Genomic DNA, 20,842 nt, shown 5'->3' on the forward strand with positions numbered 1-20,842 from the left:
AATCACCAAACACCTTCTTTGTTCCCTCATAATAGTAACAGACTAGAAAAACTCTGTTACTTCAGATCTATGCTAGTAGTAAAGGTTGTGTAACTATTCCTTATTGCTTAAATCTGTCGTTTTCCCCCATCTGTACAGGTGCTCCTTCAGCTTTTTCTCACAAAGACCTCCTTTACCGTAGAGAGATTTCTTTTTCATGGGATCTGAGTCCTATTAGATTCCTTTTTCTCATCTAACAGTAACAGGAGAACATCTTTGAATGGAAAGAACACAGTTCATGGAATCTGGGAAAATTCTAACACACTTGACCTCTTGCATCACCAGTCCCTAGTAGCACTGTTAGTCATTTCATCCCCTAGCAGAATAGAAACCCAGCATGATACACTGGAAGCTCTGATCTTCTGAAGGGCAGTCGCTTCTGATCACAGATTTTGGACACGAGGTCTGTGAGAGCTGGGGGAGAGAGAATTTTTTCAAGTCTGAAATAAGTAAGTCCCCACCTCTTTGCCTCAGATGAGCGATTCTTTTCCATTTTAGCTGAGACATGACAGTTCTTTTAAGTACACAGCAGCTCCAGAAAGTAGCAGCATCCAGCTGAAGTGGAGGGAAGAATAAATGCCTGTACTATAGGAAGGCAGTAATTTTAAGCCAGAGTTTTATAAAGATGTACAGACTAATGGATTCCAAACTTTGTCGTAGGTCCGATGAAAAATTAGCAGTCAAGTTGGCTGGACTTTATTTCAGCAGCAAGATGAAGATATCTCCTAGAAATGTGACCGTATGTTTGCACACTGACTCAACCAATTAAGATGCTGTTTTAAAGTATTAAGAGATAGCCTCCAAGATTTTAATTATTATTAGAGAGAAACTATTCTAACTACAGGGAGTCTGTCCTTCATGCATTAGCTTTTAGCCCCTGGAAGTTCTGGCTTCACATGTAATAAACATAGGTTTGACAGTATCTTGGAAGTAAAGGGGAGTTAGAGAGTGCTCTTGAGTATTATGATAGCTGCATGGAAAATATGTGCAACGAGGTTAGTCTGGATATTGGTGCTGCCTTAACTGATTATTTTCCTGATTTTTCTTTTAAAAGAGATTTGTATCTGTTTCCGTTTACTTCCCTTCAATATAAAAATTAATGGGGATTCTTCACACCTGTGATCTAAGTCCACTGCCTAGGCCATAGTCTCTATAACAAAGCTGTCTACAAGATTAAAACCACTATGTACCAGTCTATGTTGACAGTGCATCTTCAGGAGTTGCCCCATAGTGGAATCAATGTTCTGTTACAGCCCATGCTCACAGTGCTGACTAGAAGCAGCTAAAACTTCAGAACGAACTACATTCGTCTACATCTGACCAAAATAAATGTGATAGCAGGTGCTTTATTCTAGCCTTGGAAAGCCAGTATAAGTTACCAGTATTCCACATACCGTTTAGTTCCATCATAGCCAAGAGAGGAAATTCACCCCAGCGTAGAGAGCCTACACAAAGGACCATATACCAATTCAGATCACCATCAAGGGGCACCGGCTGAGGATTTTCTTGACTAATGGTTTCCCACACTTATTCTACCTCAGTACACAAGAGGGAGCTAGATAAAGGGCCTGTAAGAGGTAACAATTCGTATCATCCAAATGCTTCTGGCTGTGCCTGCAAAGGGGTTGAAAGTTCCAACAGCAAAACATAGCCACATAATCCATCACCAAATGTATTCTCTCCTTTCCCCATGTGTGGTCTTCATGCATCCACTGTGGGCACTTAACCTGTTGCATCATCAGCCTCTCTGGAGCTTTGCATGTTTTCCCCTTGCATGCATCTGTTAGGCTTTTGGCTCAGCTATTTATCCAGGTTCTGGATTTGGTCCTGAAGCTTTTAGCAGAATTTATGCACACTGTTAATGATACCATGCCTAGTTTAGAAAGCAAAGCAAAATAGATAATTCTACAGAGAGTCATGGAATGGATGATACCAAAATGAATTGTGCTGGAATGAAATGCAAGCAATGGCATCTGGAAAAGCAGGTTAGCTCCAAATTCCAAGATGCTGAATCAACATGGAAAACAGTAACAAATGGTGCCATGAGCAATTATACAGAGCTTGACTGACATTTGAAAAGTCAACAGATAGTGAAAGAAAAGAACACAAGTGAAAAAAAATAACCTTGAACCCTGGAAGGAGCTATACCCCCTGCCAAGACTGGCCTGCTTACAACGGGTTTCAATATAAAAGAAACATAACTATGGTCTTCTAAGGCTGCAAATGAATATTTACATTCAGATAAAGCCTCTGGTGCAAAACTGATCCACAAGTCATGCCTGTAATCTCTAGCAGCATGCAGAGTCAAAAGGAATCATACAAGAGGCTTCCATGTCTGCCCCCTTTCCAATACTGCCGAGAAGCCAGGTAATGCAAGTTTCCTACACTGCAGTTACAGATTTCTTAGGAGGCATGTGGTTTCACCAGACTACCCTAGTAAGCCCAAAGGTGAAGAACAGGTTAGAATTAAGTTTGGAGACAAGTACTGAAGCCAGCATAAGGATAAAACAAGACAACAGAGACGCAAAGCGTCATACCAAACTGAAGAGCATAGGTAGAAAGTCATAGAGCCAGAAGTTTGAAAACCAGAGAGTTCCTAGTATATGATAAGTCAGGGCTGGAGCAAGGTGAGGTACAGAGGCACAATGCAAAGGAGACAGGAATCAGGGATCAAGACTAAGCAAACAAGAATGAAAAGCAAGAGAGTCAGAAGCAAAACTACAGCCAAATGGCACTGCAGGCTGCCAAGAGCAACTGGTGGAGTTGCCTGACACATCTGCTATTAGAGGAAATTAGCCAAGCCTTAGCTCCTGCACAGCTGGGCCACAGTCCCAGTTGCCCTATTGCATCCAGCTGCAGGGCCAGTAGCTCAGGCAGAGCCCAACACTGTGGATAAATGTGCATTGGTTTAAAACTCGACCTGCAGGAGCAGCTTGTCCCTATAAGTTTACTGGTGCAAGCAGCAGATTTAACTCAACTTACATATCCAGTAGAGCACTGCACTGATTTGCCTAAATGTGTTTAAAATTATAGCTTTAATTAAGCACTGCAAGCCTGTGCAGTGGAAATGCTTTAGTGTAGAAGAAATAGATGTATCTGTAGGCCGGCAACGGTGCCCAGGCTTCCAGTAGTGCAAAGACATCCCCTCATCTCCCCCTACTGGTGTGCACATCCCCAAGCCTCTGCAGAGTGACGAGGAGCATCTACCTCATCGGCTTCGCCTATGCCGGTACTTTGTGAACCTGCAAGAAAGGACCCTTGGGAGCAGCTGTTCTCACGATGCTGGCAACAGCTTAAAACCACAGCCCTGCTATCAAGAATTAGTCATTTGCTCCCAGAGAGTTCATCCTGCAGGCTTTGGTTCTTAATTAGACATTGCTTTTAATGGGAGGCTATATGAATACAGATGTCACAATGGGCCTTCAGATGTGATCCCAGTGAATATTAAAATCTTCCAGAAAATATAATTTAAGAAAGGAATGGAAGGAAAGCTCACTCCTTTTTTAAGATGTTCTTGCAGTAGCAAACGTCATGACGGACCCCTGACTGTTTGGAGAGAAAGGAACAATAGTTGAAGGAAATAAGAACAGCAAAATAACAATATACATGTTCATTTTGTATTCTAAGTATCTAATATATAGCTAATTTAAATCTGGTGTGGTATTAAAAACTACTAGTGGCAGGAGCAGCTGAAGAGACCCTGAAGCAAGACGTGATACTCCGTATGTTTAATACCCAGGATGTTTTCCTGCCTCCTTTTTCAGGAGCAATGCCATCGTCAGAGTCACAAGAACAGAGAGTAATGTGTGTAATTGTTTTTGCAAGAGTAGGCCCTTATGTGTTTTCATAAAGATGCCATGATTTTTTATTTATTTTTTGCTGTCTTTATTGCCAGAAAGCAGTACAGCTTAAATCCTTGCTACTTTAAAGGTAACACGCATGGAACACGTCCTGGAGTAAATGATTTATTCAAGTGCCATCAGTGCCAACTGAGGGCTCAGTGGTAACAAACAGACCATAACTAGTGTTAGAGGTGAGATAATTAATCACAATAAGTTAATACCCAAGGAACAAACACTGAAAACTTTAATTTGATTGCCAAAAACTCTCAGAATATAAAGTGTCGTGTGATGTATTATTTAAAGAAGCATAGTGAATGTGAAAAGGAACAATGGACTAGAATGTGTTTTCCATACTGGCCTCCTGTGCTATGTCTTTTCCTAGGAACTACGGAATGGAAAAAAAGGACAGAACGACCTGATCTCTGAATGCGTGTCTGTACAATTCCCAAATATTTACAAAGCAACACACTGAAACCTGGAGATTACCATACAGTTTAAGGAGCTCTAGCGAATACAATTGCTATACTGAATTAAATGTAACTAACTTATTCAAGTTGGTTTAGTAGTAGCATTACAAAATATAGAAAATCTTCAATTAATTTTCAGTCAGACTGGCCGTAATTTATACATTGGGATCCAGATTCTCAGTTACCCCAAGGCTTTAAACTGCAGTAAGATGCAAAGCTGCTTTATGATGGTTATAAGTTACACTTACACTCACTTAAAATCCGTTTTGTATTCCCGGGGTGATGAAGAGCAGCCCTAACGTAAGGCAGAACCAAGTCTGTAGTTAATTGACTACAAACATTCTCAACCAAGGATGCAAATTCAGGGCTGCCGTCTCAACCAGCTGCTGCAAAGGGACTCCTTCACTGTACCAGTGCCCTACTAGTCCCACAAGGCTTTCCTGCAGGGCAGCTTGCAAGATTAGGTGTTAATATCTATTAAAAAACCCAGAAATATCAACAGCCTTCTCCTTCTCCCCCCTTCTTCCCCATGCACCTATGTAATTTTAAAACATTAGCCTCAGACATACCACAGAACATCCTTTCAATCATATTTTAATCAAATTGCTTTTCAGCTTCTTAAGTTTTACGTAAGAAGTACGAGCTGCTTTAATCTTTCCTCCTCCTCCCGCACTCCTCAAAAGAAAGTTTCAGTGCCCTGTGCTTACTCAAAGAATGGCATTCAGCACAGCACAGACTCACAAATCTCCCGAATTGCTAAAAAAGTGCTACCCAGAGGCTGGCATGGCACTAGATTATGACAATCAACTGCACAGGACTGGAGAACGCAGTTGAAAAGCACTCAGATAATATATTTTCCTTTTAAAAGATCCTTATTGGTACAGGGCACATCCACTCTATAAATAGATGTGCTCTACAGGATGGGACAATTTCATCATCTTGACTTTAATGGTTTGTGAAAATAATTTAAACCATAAGCAAGGAACAGACATTAACATTATTCAGAACTATGAAGATGATGCTTATTGAGTGTAAGTAAATATTTTTCAGTTATTCTTGCTGTCTTAGCATTGCCAATAAGCCCAGCACTTGTGTTAGTTGCTTTATATGACACTGCTTTCTGCCTAAGAAGGAAATATTTCTCTAACTCTCCTGGAGTTCACAGCTATCCCAAGAGTAATGACTTCTTGCTGGTTGTCTTCCAAAGGATGTTGTCAGCCCCTCAGTAGTTCATTTCGGGTGAAAATAACCCTTGTGCCGAGGCCAGGCCAAGATCATATACCAAATAAGTCCCATTAAAATCTTCAGATAAGGCTTAAGTGATATTTAAGTACTACAGTGCTGGCCGCCTTCTCAGCAGTGAATTAATCTAATATCTGCAAAAAATGGGTTTGCTCTGAGTTAAAAAGTTAACAAGGGCTTATCCTGACCTCAGAGTGGAATTGGTGAGACTTCCAAAACTGAGTAGCCCAGGAAACGCATGCTCTCCCAGATTCTCAGGAGTTCTCCACTTAAATACATCAGCTGGCAGGGAGCTGATCACAACTATACCAGTGGAGGACCTGGATGCCATTGCAGTGCATCAGCCCCTGGAGACTTGAAGGTCAGGAGCAGCCCTGACACTCTGACTGATGCCGAACACAAGAGTCACAGAGAGTGCTAGCACCATGCCCTTGCATCATGTTCCCCTAGCTGGGAAACTGGGTACTAGAGGATGTAGTCATGTCATCTCATCTATGTATTCACTACTATTGTAGTAATGAAGCTTACATCAAAGAGAAAAGGGCAGGAGATGAGGCAGAATAAAGTGATTGCTGCTATGCAGGTATACAATTAAACACGGTGTACCGATATAAGATCCTACCAGATAGCAGATGACCTGACCTCCATCGCTTCATCAAAATGCCTTCCTTTTGCCTTTGTCTTGTCCAGACTTAGCTTGAGCTGACACCTTTTATTCTTGCTCCAGTTTCTTTTAGGCATGGGGTCAGCTGGAAAAAAGGTCTTGTTCATACTGGAAAGAAGACAAATGGATGTTTCCAGCACCATATAATTAGAGTGCAAAGCATGGCTACAGATAAAATATAGATGCATGTAAAATATGGGAACCAGACCTTCTGCTTTACTAATGCAATTATTCATACGCATGGCAACACAAATATGCTGTGGAAGGGAATTTGTGTCAGTGATAATGTTTGCTCAGATATTCACTTGCATATTCATGGGGAGAATATGCATTGGGAAATGTTTGGTTTACCTCCTTCCATTTCTGTGTCCTCATATTTTCCTCCTTTGTTTTCCTTCCTTCTTTTCTCTTTTTTTATTCTGGATTTTTTATTCCCCCTCCCTCCTCATTTCAGAAGTGCCTGGAACAATATTTCAGAAAAGTTTTATAACTGCATGTTTCCTTTTAATGACGTAGATTGTACCTTGCAGTACCATACACATTCCCTTTCTCCTAGAAGAACCTTGGTAATACCCAGTTAGAGCTACTGGTCCACCCCCCCACACCCACCCCTTCTCCTCTCCTCTCTCCTCCTCCCTTTTTCTCTTTCCTCTCATCTTCTTAGCTCTATTGTAGCCCATGGCAGTCAGTGGTAGGAGGGATAGATAAGTCCCTGCTGCAACATTTTCCAGTGGTTCTTTCCCAGGAAGGAGCCATTTCACAGCGTTCCCAGAATACACTCTTGTAGTGTACAGAAACACTTTCCAAAGTATTCTGGAAATTCTTAATCTAAAACTCCATCATTGCAAGTGGTCTCCAATTTCTCCTCATCAGAGTGTGTACTTTGAATGACTTAAGCTCTCTTTGGCCACTGTCTTTCAAGTATCTACCTAAATACATTAGGGTAAAATCTGACTATGTCATTCACAAACAGAGGTGAGCTTAGTAAATCTATTGTTTTTCCACTAAAAAAAAAAAGAATTACTAATACCACTCTACATATATAGTCATTGCCAACAGTAACACACATAGCAGCCAGCTTCCATCTGCATTGAGGCTTCCCAGACAAGCAGTACAGTATCACTCCAGAAACTGCTAAACCTTGGCAATAATCAAAAGATTTGTGGAGAGACACTGCAGAGACATTGGATAAAGTTAATTGAGCAGACCAATGAAATAAATATTAGCACAAATCTGAGGAAGAAGAAGCTGCTGACCCACTCAGGCCAGACATCAGCCTTTTACTCTGAAGTTCTGCACATTTTGCATCTCATTCTTATGTAATATTCACATTATAGGAAGATCATATAGGGAAATTCATATGAATTAATGCTAAAAAAATGACACTGACTGTTTCCTAAGACTATGCTGAATTCCCAAATGAGGGAGGAAGAAGAGAAAAGAGAAAGAAGAGAAAAATGTAATTTCTTGGTATTTACCAGTAAACAGATGCTTTCTAGCCTTTCACTTACTTTATGCTAGACTGAAAGCATACATTTCTTTTCATTCAAGGCCTCTGCTATTGCTCCTGCCACTTTCTGATAGGGCTTATCCTTTTAGGGCTTTAAAAGCCACCACTTGGCATAGAATAGAATCATAGAATCATAGAATAGTTTAGGTTGGAAGGGACCTTTAGAGGTCACCTAGTCCAACCCCTGCAGTGAGCAGGGACATATTTCATAATTGCTCATGCAGAAGGGCAGTAATGCTAACATCCTTCTGTCCACCCAACTCCCCAACCACAGAGGATTGTTTCCTTTTCTTGTGCAGGTAAGCTATATAAGTAATCAACAACAAGAGAGTTTCACATTTCATAGCCAAAGATGCAGAGCCTGGAGTCTGAATTTAGCAAAATTTAAACTGAAAACAAGACACACATTTTTAACAGTGCGGGTAATTAACCATTGGAATTGCTTGCCCTGGAATATGCTGTGACACTTGGAGCTTTTAAATCAAGTCTGAGTGTCTACAAAAAGATGCTGTCTGCTTCAACTGCAAGATACTGAACTCAGTGTAGAAACCATTGGCCTTGTTATGCAGAAAGTTAGACTAGACAGTCGGTCCTAAGGGTTTTAGTGGCTAGGAGATAGAAACACAGTTAAGTGTAAAACACAATTTGCACAAATACTGGTAATGCACACTATTTATTAATTCACTTTTTCTGAGAATATCAAGCACTTGAACTTAAAATTAGCTTTCTGTGGGTGCACTAGTCATGCTGAAATATACAATGTATACAACCGAATGTGTACAAGTGGAAGGCTTCAAGTGCAACCAACGCAAAACCCCCATAAAATGTGAACCTTGTGTTGGCACATTTTTGTTCATGTATTTTTTTTTAAAATCAGGTTTATTTAAGAGCCTGAAAATGAAGAACTGTGTTCCAGTAAAAATAACATAGTGACCTGCTACAGCTAGAGAACAAAACAGTAGCAGCCTGCCAAAGTCACACCGTTTAACCCTGCATTGACCAAGACCGAGCTGCTGAGTCTCCCAAGGCACTGCAGTCTGGGTTTCTTCTGGTACACCTATATGTCTTCATCATTTAATTCGTATAAGCCACAGTAAACCTGAGCATAACTGCAGATCTGTCAGACAGTCTTAGACCCCTGCAAAGCAAAATCCTTGTCAGAGAGAGTAAAGAGAAAAACTCCACTCCCTTCTCACCAGCCATTGCCAGAAAAAAACCTTCAGCCCCGACTGATGGAACTTTCCCTTGGAGAACTGGTCACTCAGACCAGGAAGCAAGAAAGCAGTGAAGCAGTTTCCATGGCTTATGCCTTGTTGGTTTGTGTAAAAAAAATCGTTTCTATCCAAAGAACTAGAATCCATGGCAGCTTCTCATTCCTAGGAATCACATCTTTGAATGCTGCATGCCCTGTGTCATCCTGACACCTCCAATGAATTCAGGAAGTTCTTTATGGCATTTTATGCCAGCAAATTTATGAATCCAGCCTTCTGACTATGTGAGTCTTTTTCCTAAGTACTCTACACTGAGTATGTGTAGGCAAGTAAAATGTGCCATGCATGAAAACACAGAACTGTTTTTTTTAGAAGCTCAGTGACAAAGTCTCTTACCTGACTATTTCATGGCACTGACACAATGGGACATCTTTCTAGTGATACTAGTACAAGTTGTTGCTCATAGTTCATCACCTCTTTGCCCAACTTTATCCAGTTATCCATTTGATTGCTGGATGAATTTCATCAATCGGTCTAGCTAGATGGAACTTTTTAGCCAGAACTGTGCCCGAAAATGCACCTTGTTTACAATTCTTTCAAAAAAAAAAAAAAAAAAAAGGAAGACAACAGTCAGTCCATTCAGCCTGTGCAAGAAAACCACTAAAGCTGGTGGTTTTACCTTACTCCTCAATTAGTCCATTTATTTCAGTGAAGCTTCACAAGCTTCCACAAGAGCTATATATGTCTCCTAGGACATTTTTACTGCCCAGAATAGTCCTTGTACAATTCAGAGCCCCCTGAGCCAGCACCTAAGCAAGATAACATAGTGGTCTCAGAGAAACCAGGCCTTTTAGGTGAGATGTCAAACTGAGGCCCCCAGGACTGCATTTCCAGACAGTAAGGCTAAACTGAACCAGCTGAGGACATCACAGTCCTGCCTGCATAGACCTCTTGTAGCCACAGATGAGTTAGTTGTTTGTCATTTTGCAACACAAACTCTCCTCCAGTGTTTCTGCATTTTTTGATTTTGAGAATTGAGAAGGAAAGCCTGGAGCTTAGTGCTTTGTCAAAATGTACATGCCAGATGCTTATTTGTCCACTGCCTGGTTATGTAAGAGTGGATCAACAAGTCTCTCTGCTTCTCTTTTCCCATGGCACAGCAGACATGATTTAAATTTCAGGCTGTAATATTGGCTGTGTGTTGATGGCTTTTCACATGAAAGGTTTGAGATTTCCTAGGCCACAGGACCACAGGTAGGCAGCTAGCTATCAGTGCTGCAAGTTTTTCCTAGTCTATGGCTAGATATTAACTAGCTATAACAAACAAGAGATCCCAAATAATCTTTCCTTAAAGCTGAACTCCTCAGGGATTGAAAATTGCATAGTAGGATTCTGTCAGAATTTACCCCTCCCCCCCAAAAAAAAAATTTAAACAGAATTTTAGGAAATTTTGACCTATGAATAAACAAATGTTACAGAAGAGGAAGAGAGCTATGTGCTTTGATTTTACTGATTTGTTCTCCTTTTTCCTCTTTTCTCCCTCTTCCTCCTGTTTATGTAAGTTTTTAAATATAGATGATCAAAGCAGTACCTATTGTAGTGGAACAAGACAAAGCAAGCCCTTTGCTCTGGGTAGTTCAGGCCCACACACTAATGCTGAGGTACCATTTTGATGTCCTATTCTGGCAACAGTGTAATTACATCTCAAGTGGCACAATTAGATCACTGTGCACACTTACTGAAAGAGAGATGAACAACTGCAATGGCTTTCAAGATAAGATTTTTAATCTGATGCTCTTTCTGCCGCTGTACCAAAATTCTTGTGGTGAAGTCAGTGAATCACAGTAATATGTAAGTGTTGACAGCTATTTATGTTAGGTCCTTTTGAATTTGTAAACAGAATATGACAGAACTAAAGCAAATGCCAAGAGGTTATTTTACACTCTGCTGAACTACATGAAGTGATATAAAGACATTTCAGAGAAGTTTTTCAGAGCTAGGGAAAAATACTGCACTGTGGGACAAAAAATCAGACTGGGTTGGAGAAAAAACCCAAACATGGTTCCCACAGTGAAAGTTCGTCCTGGTAACACCGCACATTAGCTTCCTAACTGTATTGAGCAGATAATTAACAAACTGAGCATGCACAGCATGCGTGTACCGAGAGTAAGGATGTGGCGCCAAGGCACGGTCTCTCTTTTTATATTGTGTACATACGCCATTGTGGCAAGTGTCATCTAAGGGCCTAGCGCACACACAAAAAAAACCAAACAAAAAGGGTGTGCAAGTTCTGACCTAACCACAGGCAGGATGTAGCCCACAGAGCATTTCAGCAGCCAGCCACATCCTCCTCTGCTGTTTCCTTTTTAGATTTTATGGGAGTCCCCAGGATCCACATGCAAGCAATACTCATTCATTCTTCATTCTGCTCTTTCCCTCAACCTCCCACTCTCATCACCTAAGAGAGAAAATAAATGAGGACCTGGGCATAAGAATGTGAAGAGCTTGCTTGGTGAAGCTATAGACAAAATAGATTTGGAGTTAAAATTCACAAGAAATATCTGCTCGGTGTCCCAGTTCTAGTTTTCAAACAGCTGTCTGAGATATTCAGTCTTTTGGGATCTTTTTTTTTTTTTTTTTTTGCCTTACCACATTTCTGTTTCCGAACACGTTTCAAGGCAAAGGAAAAGAGTACTTTCATGCAATCGAGCCCAATTCCCATTTGATAATGCAATGTCTTCTAGCGAGGCTCGGGCTGACCCAAGTATGCTCAGACTGATCTTGTGATACCGTAGAGCAGTAGAGATGATAGGCATAAATCGATTAACATAAGAACTAACCAGTCTGGCAGCATGGATATCTTTACTGCTTCAGCTCTCTGTTTAATTGCACAGCATGCCCTTCCATCTCCAGGAGCTTTTGTTTACTTAAAGAGAAATAATATGGGACCAATAGGGAGGGGGAGTGATCATATAAGTTCTAACAGGTGAAAAAATACATTATTTTGGTTGCACACAGTCATTTTATAAGTTATTTATGCATCATTCTCATCTGTTTATGCTAGTATAAATAAAGAGAAACTCAACCACTCAGCCAGCATGAAGTAGTTCTCAAAAGTGAGATATCTGATGTTTTCTCAGCTCAGAGAGGGGTCACAATATTTCGTGTGAATATCTGCTGTCACTTCTCTCCTCCCCACAAGAAAGCACATTTCCTGCCAGCTAGAGGAAGATGCTTGAAAGTGCAAGCACTCTGGGTTAAGAACTATTATTGCTTAAAGCATTATCACTTTCAAGCCAGTTTCATGATTTTGAACACTTGGGGTTGGCAACAGTAAGCAAGTTGGAACAAATGAAGTGTAAATGCTAAGTAAGGCCAACAAAATATACAGTGCACGAAGAGCATCATATATGAATCTGTTGTCCACAGACCTGTTGGCTGACCTCTAGATAGGATCTGGAATGCTACTTACTGAACGCTGCTTCAGCAGCCTCTGTCCTACTGCCAAAATCAATACTCCTATTATGATACATGTTATTTAGAGATGAACTGATCATAAAGAACCTGATGAAAACTGGAAAGACTGAGGGAACAGATAATGTTTTCAGGAAAAAAATTATAAGACATGGAAAATTTTACTTATTTGGGCAGCTGAGCACAGCAGATGGCAAGATCTTCAGGGAAATAAACACAAAGTTTGAGAAAGCAAGAGTGTGTTCTAGCAGTTGCCAATGATCTCATGCAGCAGGAAAATCAGTCAAAAATTAAATAGACACTCAGTAGTACCAGTGTTTTGTCAACATTTTGTAAAGAACAGGGACTTGGCAGCCAGAAAGGATAGGACAGAGGAGGCTGACTGGCTTCAAGGGCCAGTGTTTGCAAAAATAATTGTCAGGATCAGATGGTATTATAACTTAGCAATCAGGAATTTTTAATGGAGATTCACCAATTGTATGTCAAAGAACGTGCAGCTATAAAATTAAACTAAATGTGCATCTGCTACAATCGACTCCCATGCTAGTGACTGTCAACTGCTCAAACAAACCATGAGCGAGAGCTGAACATATTACATGATGGAGCAGATAATACTGTCCCGAGGAAATATTTTTATTAATATGGTTTATAAAAATGCTCATTGATCAATATGGTTTACAAACATATGAATAAGTTTATAAATCCAAGTACAGAGTGTTCATAAATCTGTGTTATTCTACAGAAGGCCTGTAACCATCTCTTTCAGGTGAACATGGACGGAAAAACTGCACAATATCTCACCTAGAACTTATCCTTTCTCCATTCATTGCTACTCAGATCTCACATTTCACATCTATGGGATAAATAAGGAAGGTAAGATCGGGCCTATTATGTCAAACTGAATTAGCAACTGATTTCATTTTAAAATAAGAAATTATAGATGGCCAGAATTATTCATAATTTTGCTTGTGCTTTGGATTTAAATCTCTACTCAAGGTCTCTTTGTACATGGGATTCCTTCTTAGTCCTCATTTTAAATTACTACCAGCTGCCAAATCTTGAAAAAAAGAATAGCTATGGGTGCAAGGAAAAGCGATTATGGAGATAAAGGATACATACTTTCTGTACATAGACCCTAGAACTGTAATCATTGTGGAACTGAGAGGAGTTGGTCGTTATTTAGAACCATACAACTTTTGTAAAATCTGCCTCATGATCAAGTGTCAATTAAAAGAGAAATGGCTGGGCATACAAACAAATTACACAAAATCTTTTGCATGTACCTCTACCTATGGTGATACTTATGTCTGCATGTGCATGTCTAAGTCTGGAAGGAAGCAGGGTCTCACTCTGGCAGTAGCGCTGGAGAAGACCACAGCATCAATACAGTCCCTTAACTCCAGAATTTAACCTGGGTATCAATTACTTCTTTCTGCCCTCAGGAAATTCAGCTTTCTGCCCATGAAGTTGAGCTGATAAACCCTGGTTTAAGTTTGCATGTAAGATGAATGAAGTGCTTTCCATGGTAAAGTTGTTAGTTACTTTTTTTTTTAAATAGAACTTACACATTCAGTAGCAATCCTGCACTCATAAACGTGGTAAATTCCTTGTCTACTGGTGTCAGAGGCTTTCCTTGGGCTTCAGAAAGGGGAAAGGATTTCATGCATTGTTTGAAAAGGGCTGAATCGAGTAAAATGATGCATGATATTTGTATGGATGTTGATACCTTAGGCTTAAATCTAGATACAATAAGACTGTGACCAAACAACAGTAATTTATAAGCTCTAGCAGGAATCACAGCTAATTTATAATGTTTTGGTAATTTACATCATCTTTTAATCTGGTTTTAGGTATTCCCAGAGGTGTAACATTAAGACCTGCAGAAAGAAATCCCTTTTATTTTTGTTGATTTTGGTATTAATTGGATGTTCCAGCAGTTTAGAAAATCTTGCTAGTCTTAGACTCCCAAGTACTTAAAAATATTAAGGCACGCATCTACTTCAAAACATTGGGCCATGAGAAATCAAGGCATACTGTTGTCCATCTAGTCTAGCATTTTGCTGTTGTACAAGAAAGTACAGCGGACAATTCCTGAGACACATCTCCAGAAAAAATTTCCTCCCAAAGTTTAGTTATTTGAAATTCATTGGTCCTCTGAAACTTGAGAGTTGATTGTGTACTTTCTGTGCATTTAGTATTTTAACTCTGGATATATTTGTTTTCTAGGTCCTTTAAAAGAGTCTCTTCTGTACCTAGATAAAGAGGCTGACCCCAAATGTACCTTCCACTACTGAATCCAATAGCCTGAATATTTACATGGAAAGAACAGTCTTTCCATCAGTTCTGCCTTTACAACTGCTCAGTTACAATGAACCCTGCTCACCCCTTGGCCAGGCAAATGGAATTTTTTTGTCTGGCTTCTGTAGACCTTTTTTAAAATTTATACATCCATGCATTTTTTACTCTATAGTATAAATGTTTCAAGTCTAAATATTCTGTCTTTCCACTGGTTCTAGCAATGACAAGACAAAGTCAGTACAAATGTCTTAACTGAATGCAATCAACATTTTCTTTGTTGCTTTTTATTTTTTCAATAAAAAACCCTTTCTAACCCTCACCCAAAATTACATGCAGTATGCAGAATGTTCTTCAAAAAAATTCCTGTACCCAGTTCTAACTCAGCAGACTCAAATCTCCTTCCAGTCAACCACCTGCCTTGTCTCACTAACATCTATCAACCGACAAATAAAAAACAACCTGTGCAAAGGTTTATTCCTCAGCCAATGTATCTACAGACTTAATACACCTGTGGAATTGAATGGATCTTAATGTCTTTCTTATTAGGATCTGCAACATCCTGAGAAAATTCCAAGACAGGCAAAGAAAATCCCCTCCCACTGATTCAATGGGGTCTTCTATGCTTTCAAAACCTTGCAGGATAAAGCCTATGAGTCACTGAGCAGGGATCTCATTTTTATTTATGTACATCTTAGTGGCAATAAATAACTTTAATTCTTCATAAACAGGTAAGTACATACCTATAAACATACACACATGCAGAATTCTGGCATATAAAATAGGAGATAAATAAACTGTGCTGTCAAATGTATGGAAAGTAAGTCTGAAGTGTTTCAGGCTACAGGTATTTCTATCTTCTAGCGTGGTGGCAGTTATCTTTACATTTAGCAATGATTTAATGTCTTTAATCATGTCACAGTTGTCTTTAAGATACACACCTTAGTTACATGCTGAATGAAATCACTTTTGCAGCTGGATGTGTTCCTGGTCCAGTATCATGGTTCAGTCAGGACAGACAGAGTATATGCAGTGTGGAGAGGCTACCTCATCTTAATGACTACATTCTGCATTACTTAACATTTGAACTTCTAGGAACACAGACCTGTTTTTCTCTGATTTGCAATCCAATGACATTCAAAGCAAGCACACACGAGTGAGTTTATAGCCTTCTCCTCCTCTCCCCTTCAAACTGTTGATTAAACATCCACATAATATTTTTGATGAAACACCCATCAAAATATCATATTTTAACAAAGAAGTTCTATGTCATTTCCTGTCCCAAATCCACACAAAGGCCCAAATTCATGGGTCTAATGAGAGGGAGGTTTGGAGCAGAAAGTCTGCACTGTACCTTGCCTCCTGAGGGAAAATGAAGTACACATTGATGGCAGTGTAAGCCAACCATGGCAGGAAGTGAATGTAGCTTTTCAATGTGAAATGTCAAAATGACTTTTCGTTGTCATCCCAGAATGTCAAACGTAAGTTCTGAAAATAAATCCATTTACAATTTGGGTAGTTGTGCTTTCATATTCTCTATCACAAAAGATACTCCATTTGTTTGTACTTAGATTTCGTCTCAAGTTTATTTGTGGGTGTATCAAAAAGGTGGGTTTTTTTCACATCTGCAACCCATTTGAACTTATAATAAAGACAGCTTAAACTTTTCAAATGGATCCAGGAGTTCTGTCTGACTAAAGATGGTTGAAGTCAGTACTGCTGGCAAATGATACTGCTGGCAACCATGAGAGCATGATTATGAAAGATTCAACTTTTTATTTGCAACTTATCTTAAAATTTACTCATTTTTCTTTGGATCATATTTGAAACATGAATTCATAGCTGTGTTTCCCAATTCAAAGCTAGTGCAGAAAAAACAAAAGTAGATTCTGAGAAATCATCATTATTATGAAAGGAAAAAAAAAGAATTTGCCAGCTATTTCAGTGGATATGTTAACCTGCCTTTAACCGTAAACTACTTTGTAACCTGGCAGGCTGTATCCCAAAGCAGGGAAGCAAACATCACGACTGTGTCCTTTAAAGGTCCTTGCTTCAAAGAACAATTTATCATTTGAATACAAAGACATAATACAAACCCAAAACTACTCAACTGATAAGTATTGGCTTTAAGCAGTTTCCTCTCTTGCCTTTATGTAGTAAACAGACAAACCCTGGCTTGCTTTGCTTCATGGCCTAGCTCAGACAGAGAGCCACAAACCTCCCTGGACTGTTTCTTCACGCTTTCATATGCCTGGGCTCAGCTACTTGGTTCAGGCAGAAACTGGACCCAAATACCATATACACAAACATGTCATGGACAACCAATTTTATCCTTTGAGAAGTAAAGAACAATTTTTAGTGACAAGACTAAATCTAAACTGTTACATCAATATAATAGGTATTCTTCTGCAGTAGCTATTTATAAATACATCTGTATCACAGCAAAGCAGTTATGCAATTTCTATTTCTCTAATATATTTTCACATGCTGGTGATTATTTAATGAAAGTAGAATGATAAGAAGAATTATCGCCCACTGACTACTTCTAGTTTAAGCTTGGAGAAGAGGGTGTATAAACCTTCACTTTTGCATTCTGTACCTTCCCTTAAACATACAGGGCTTGGTCTGTAGGTCTGTATCATGTTAAATGTGTGTATAGCTTGTGAGGTGGCCATAGTGCTGGGATGAGCAAATCCAGCTTTGAAGTCTACACCTCTTCCTCTTTATAAATAGAGTCCTGAATGTTAAATATTACATTGAAGCAGATGGTACCTTCCAAAGGAAGCCATTAAATAGCTTTATTTTTACTGTATCCATTATTGTACATGCAAGTAGAAAATGCATGCACATTTATGTGGATGAACATGCAAATTGGGTCTCACCCTCACACTTCTGACAAGTCCCTAATGTTGCAAAATCTGTGTTTTCTATAGCATATAGGGGCCTTTCACTCTATTAGGAACAGCACATGCCCTTTAAGCCTTACACAGAGATACCCAGGTACACACATGCACTGGTTACTGTGGCTGGGGACCAATCCAGGGGAAAGCTGTGCTCCCAGGCTGCAAACGCCACACCACCCCAGCTGGGCACAGACTCTACAGCCTGCTGTCCTGACGCAGCTCTGAGCTACCTGCACCATCTGCATGGCCTAATGTTAGGACTTTACAATTAAGACTTAAACAAACCAACAAAAGCTACCAGGACATAATCAGCAAAGTATCTGAAGACATCCTTCTACATCAGCTGCCAACAGACTCAGTAAAAACATTACAAAACTGATAAAATAACCGTGTTTAATGGGGCTTGAAAAAGTTAATTCAGAAGTCCAGAGGCTCCTTAGTGGTTGGAGACTGGAAAGGCAAAGGGGCAGAGAGGTGGAGAGGCTCCTGGAGCTGCAGCCCAACAAAACTGCAAAAGCGACAGCAAAGTCTGTATAACCAAACTGACAGACACAAGCTCCAGGAATCAAACCACGGAGGGATGTTAATGGTGCTTGACCTCCAGTGAGCTATTATAAATGAAGATAACTACTGCCAAGCATGTTGTGTAATTAAAGAAAGGCAGAGTGTGAGAGACGGGTATTTCTAGATCAGGCAAACTGGATCCTAAGAAGCCAGAGAGCTGCTTCACTCGTGAAGGGAGCTGGGTAAAACAATGTGTTGTAATGAAAGTTTAACACCACATACTGGAACAATCTTGGGAAGCTAAATTCCCTTTCTTTTCCTGGGAGATTCCACAGTATGATTGTTTCTTTCTCACTCGAGGTCTGTTTGATGTATTCCACTTTCTCTCTTAGGAAATAATATTTTATTTATGTTGCTCCTTTCCTGTATATTCAAGAATTTCTGGGTTCACACACTCAGTTATGCTGAGAGAGGTTTCTGGCACCTTCTGTGCTGCAGGTACATTTTGTTCAGTACTCTCTGTGTTATCCTCAGACACCACTGGGCAACACAGTAATGTTGTGATACAACACACGTCACAGGTCTGAGTGACGATCCTAACCTCCCCCCAAAAGCACAAATCTAATCCTCATTTTGCTAATGCATTTTTAACTGAAGAATGTCTTTTGTTTGGAGTACGCCATGCAATGATTACTTATTTTGAAGCATTCAAGCTACTTCTGGATGCTAATTAAATGCTTGTGACTATTAGCCTCCCCATAGCTTCAGTAGTGTAATTGTATCCCCATCTTTCACAACAGAGCTCATTTGTGAAACACTTGCATAAAAAGTGTCAACTACCTAGTCAGAAAACAAACACAATCCCATGAGATTTAGGTGACTAGCTATGATAACACATAAAAAAGCCCAGCAAAGGTGAGTAATTCCCAAGCAAACCATAGTTTTTCAGTGGGTCTACCTGGGTAAGCATTACAAATAGTGAAAAAAAAATAAGAGGAAACTGAGACTAGGTCATGAATAATTGTTTAACCAAAATAGAGCTAATTCATTATTTAAAAAGAACTGTTTGACCTGGAAAACGCTGTACAAAGAGTAATAATTACAGAAGCTCTGTAAATTGTGATATTTGGAGCTACAGTAGGTATGGGAAGTGTAAAGATAGAAGTGCTTCTACTTTATATGGAGCATGAGCAATGAACTGAAGTTGCACAGTTGCTGATAAAGGTTTTCAAATCAGAGATCTTGGTTCCATGATTACAGGGAACCTTCCGCAGAGAACACAGTTCTGGAAAGCTGCATTTCAAGCATTATGGGACTGCATTTGCTTTGAGATACATCATTTTCAGTGAGACGTTGAATATTTTGCATATACAGAGCACCAAAGAGGAGTTACTCCTAATTGTGTTGGGATTGTAATAATAAATGACTTTACATACTTTAATTTGCCATAATAATCATTAACTAGATTTGTAGCAGTTGGTGTTTTCCATGAAATGAAGATGATTGGGTCAGTAATGAAGGGTTTGCCATGTGTTTGCAGCTGGGATTTCACTTGCCTTATCAAATTTTCATGTTCTCACCATACATCTTTTTCCTTACTCTGGTGACTCTGGCCACTCTGCCAACTAAGCATTGTTCCAAAGGGACTTGTCGTGGTTTAACCCCAGCCGGCAATCAAGCACACACAGCTGCTTGTTCATTCCACCCCCGGTGGGATGGGGGAGAGAATCAGAAGAGTAAAAGCAAGAAAACTCATGGGCTGAGATAAAGACAGTTGAATAGGTAAAGCAAAAGCTGTGCACACAAGCAAAGCAAAGCAGAGAATTAATTCACTACTTCCCATGGGCAAGCAGGTGTTCAGCCGTCTCCAGGAAAGCAGGGCTCCATCACACGTAACGGTTACTTGGGAAGACAAATGCCATACTCAAATCGTATGTCCCCCCCCTTCCTTCTTCTTCCCCCAGCTGTATATACTGAGCATGACGTCATATGGTATGGGATGTCCCTTTGGTCAGTTGGGGTCAGCTGTCCTGGCTGTGCCCCCTCCCAGCTTCTTGTGCACCTGGCACAGCATGGGAAGCTGCAAAAGTCCTTGACTAGTGTAAGTGCTACTTAGCAACAGCTAAAATATCTCCACATTATCAACAATATTTTTAGCACAAATCCAAACCATAGACCCATACTAGCTACTATGAAGAAAATTAACTCTACCCCAGCCAAACCTAAGGCAGACTGAAGTTGGAAAAAGTCTTCAAGTCTTCTTTGCTCTTAATTTTATTTTAAAAAAAAGCTTCTAACATTAAAATTTTGCAATGTTAACTAAAAATGTTACTGTTCATTGGGCTACGATGCTGCAAGTAATTTTCCACATCTGAGCAACAAGATGAGAGAAGGACATTCCATGTAGCATGCACAAGGAGAGATTATGTTGATTACAGTCCAAGGCAGAACCAAATCAATCCCTCTGTCACTTTCGGCACTACTTAATTAGCACTATTCTAAGTATCACAGGAAGTCACACAGACAAGTAATAATGTAAAACTTACTCCAGCAGGCAAAGGTTCTCTCATAAGGAACCTGTGCATTGATAACAATGATTCATCATTACGGAAATCTGGGAGAAAAAAATCTAAAATGTAATTGCCAATATGGAGAAAATGACCAAACAAATTACATGCCATTCCACACCAC

The sequence above is a fragment of the Phalacrocorax carbo genome, chromosome 4 (genome assembly GCF_963921805.1).
Source record: "Phalacrocorax carbo chromosome 4, bPhaCar2.1, whole genome shotgun sequence".
Lineage (NCBI taxonomy): Eukaryota > Metazoa > Chordata > Aves > Suliformes > Phalacrocoracidae > Phalacrocorax > Phalacrocorax carbo.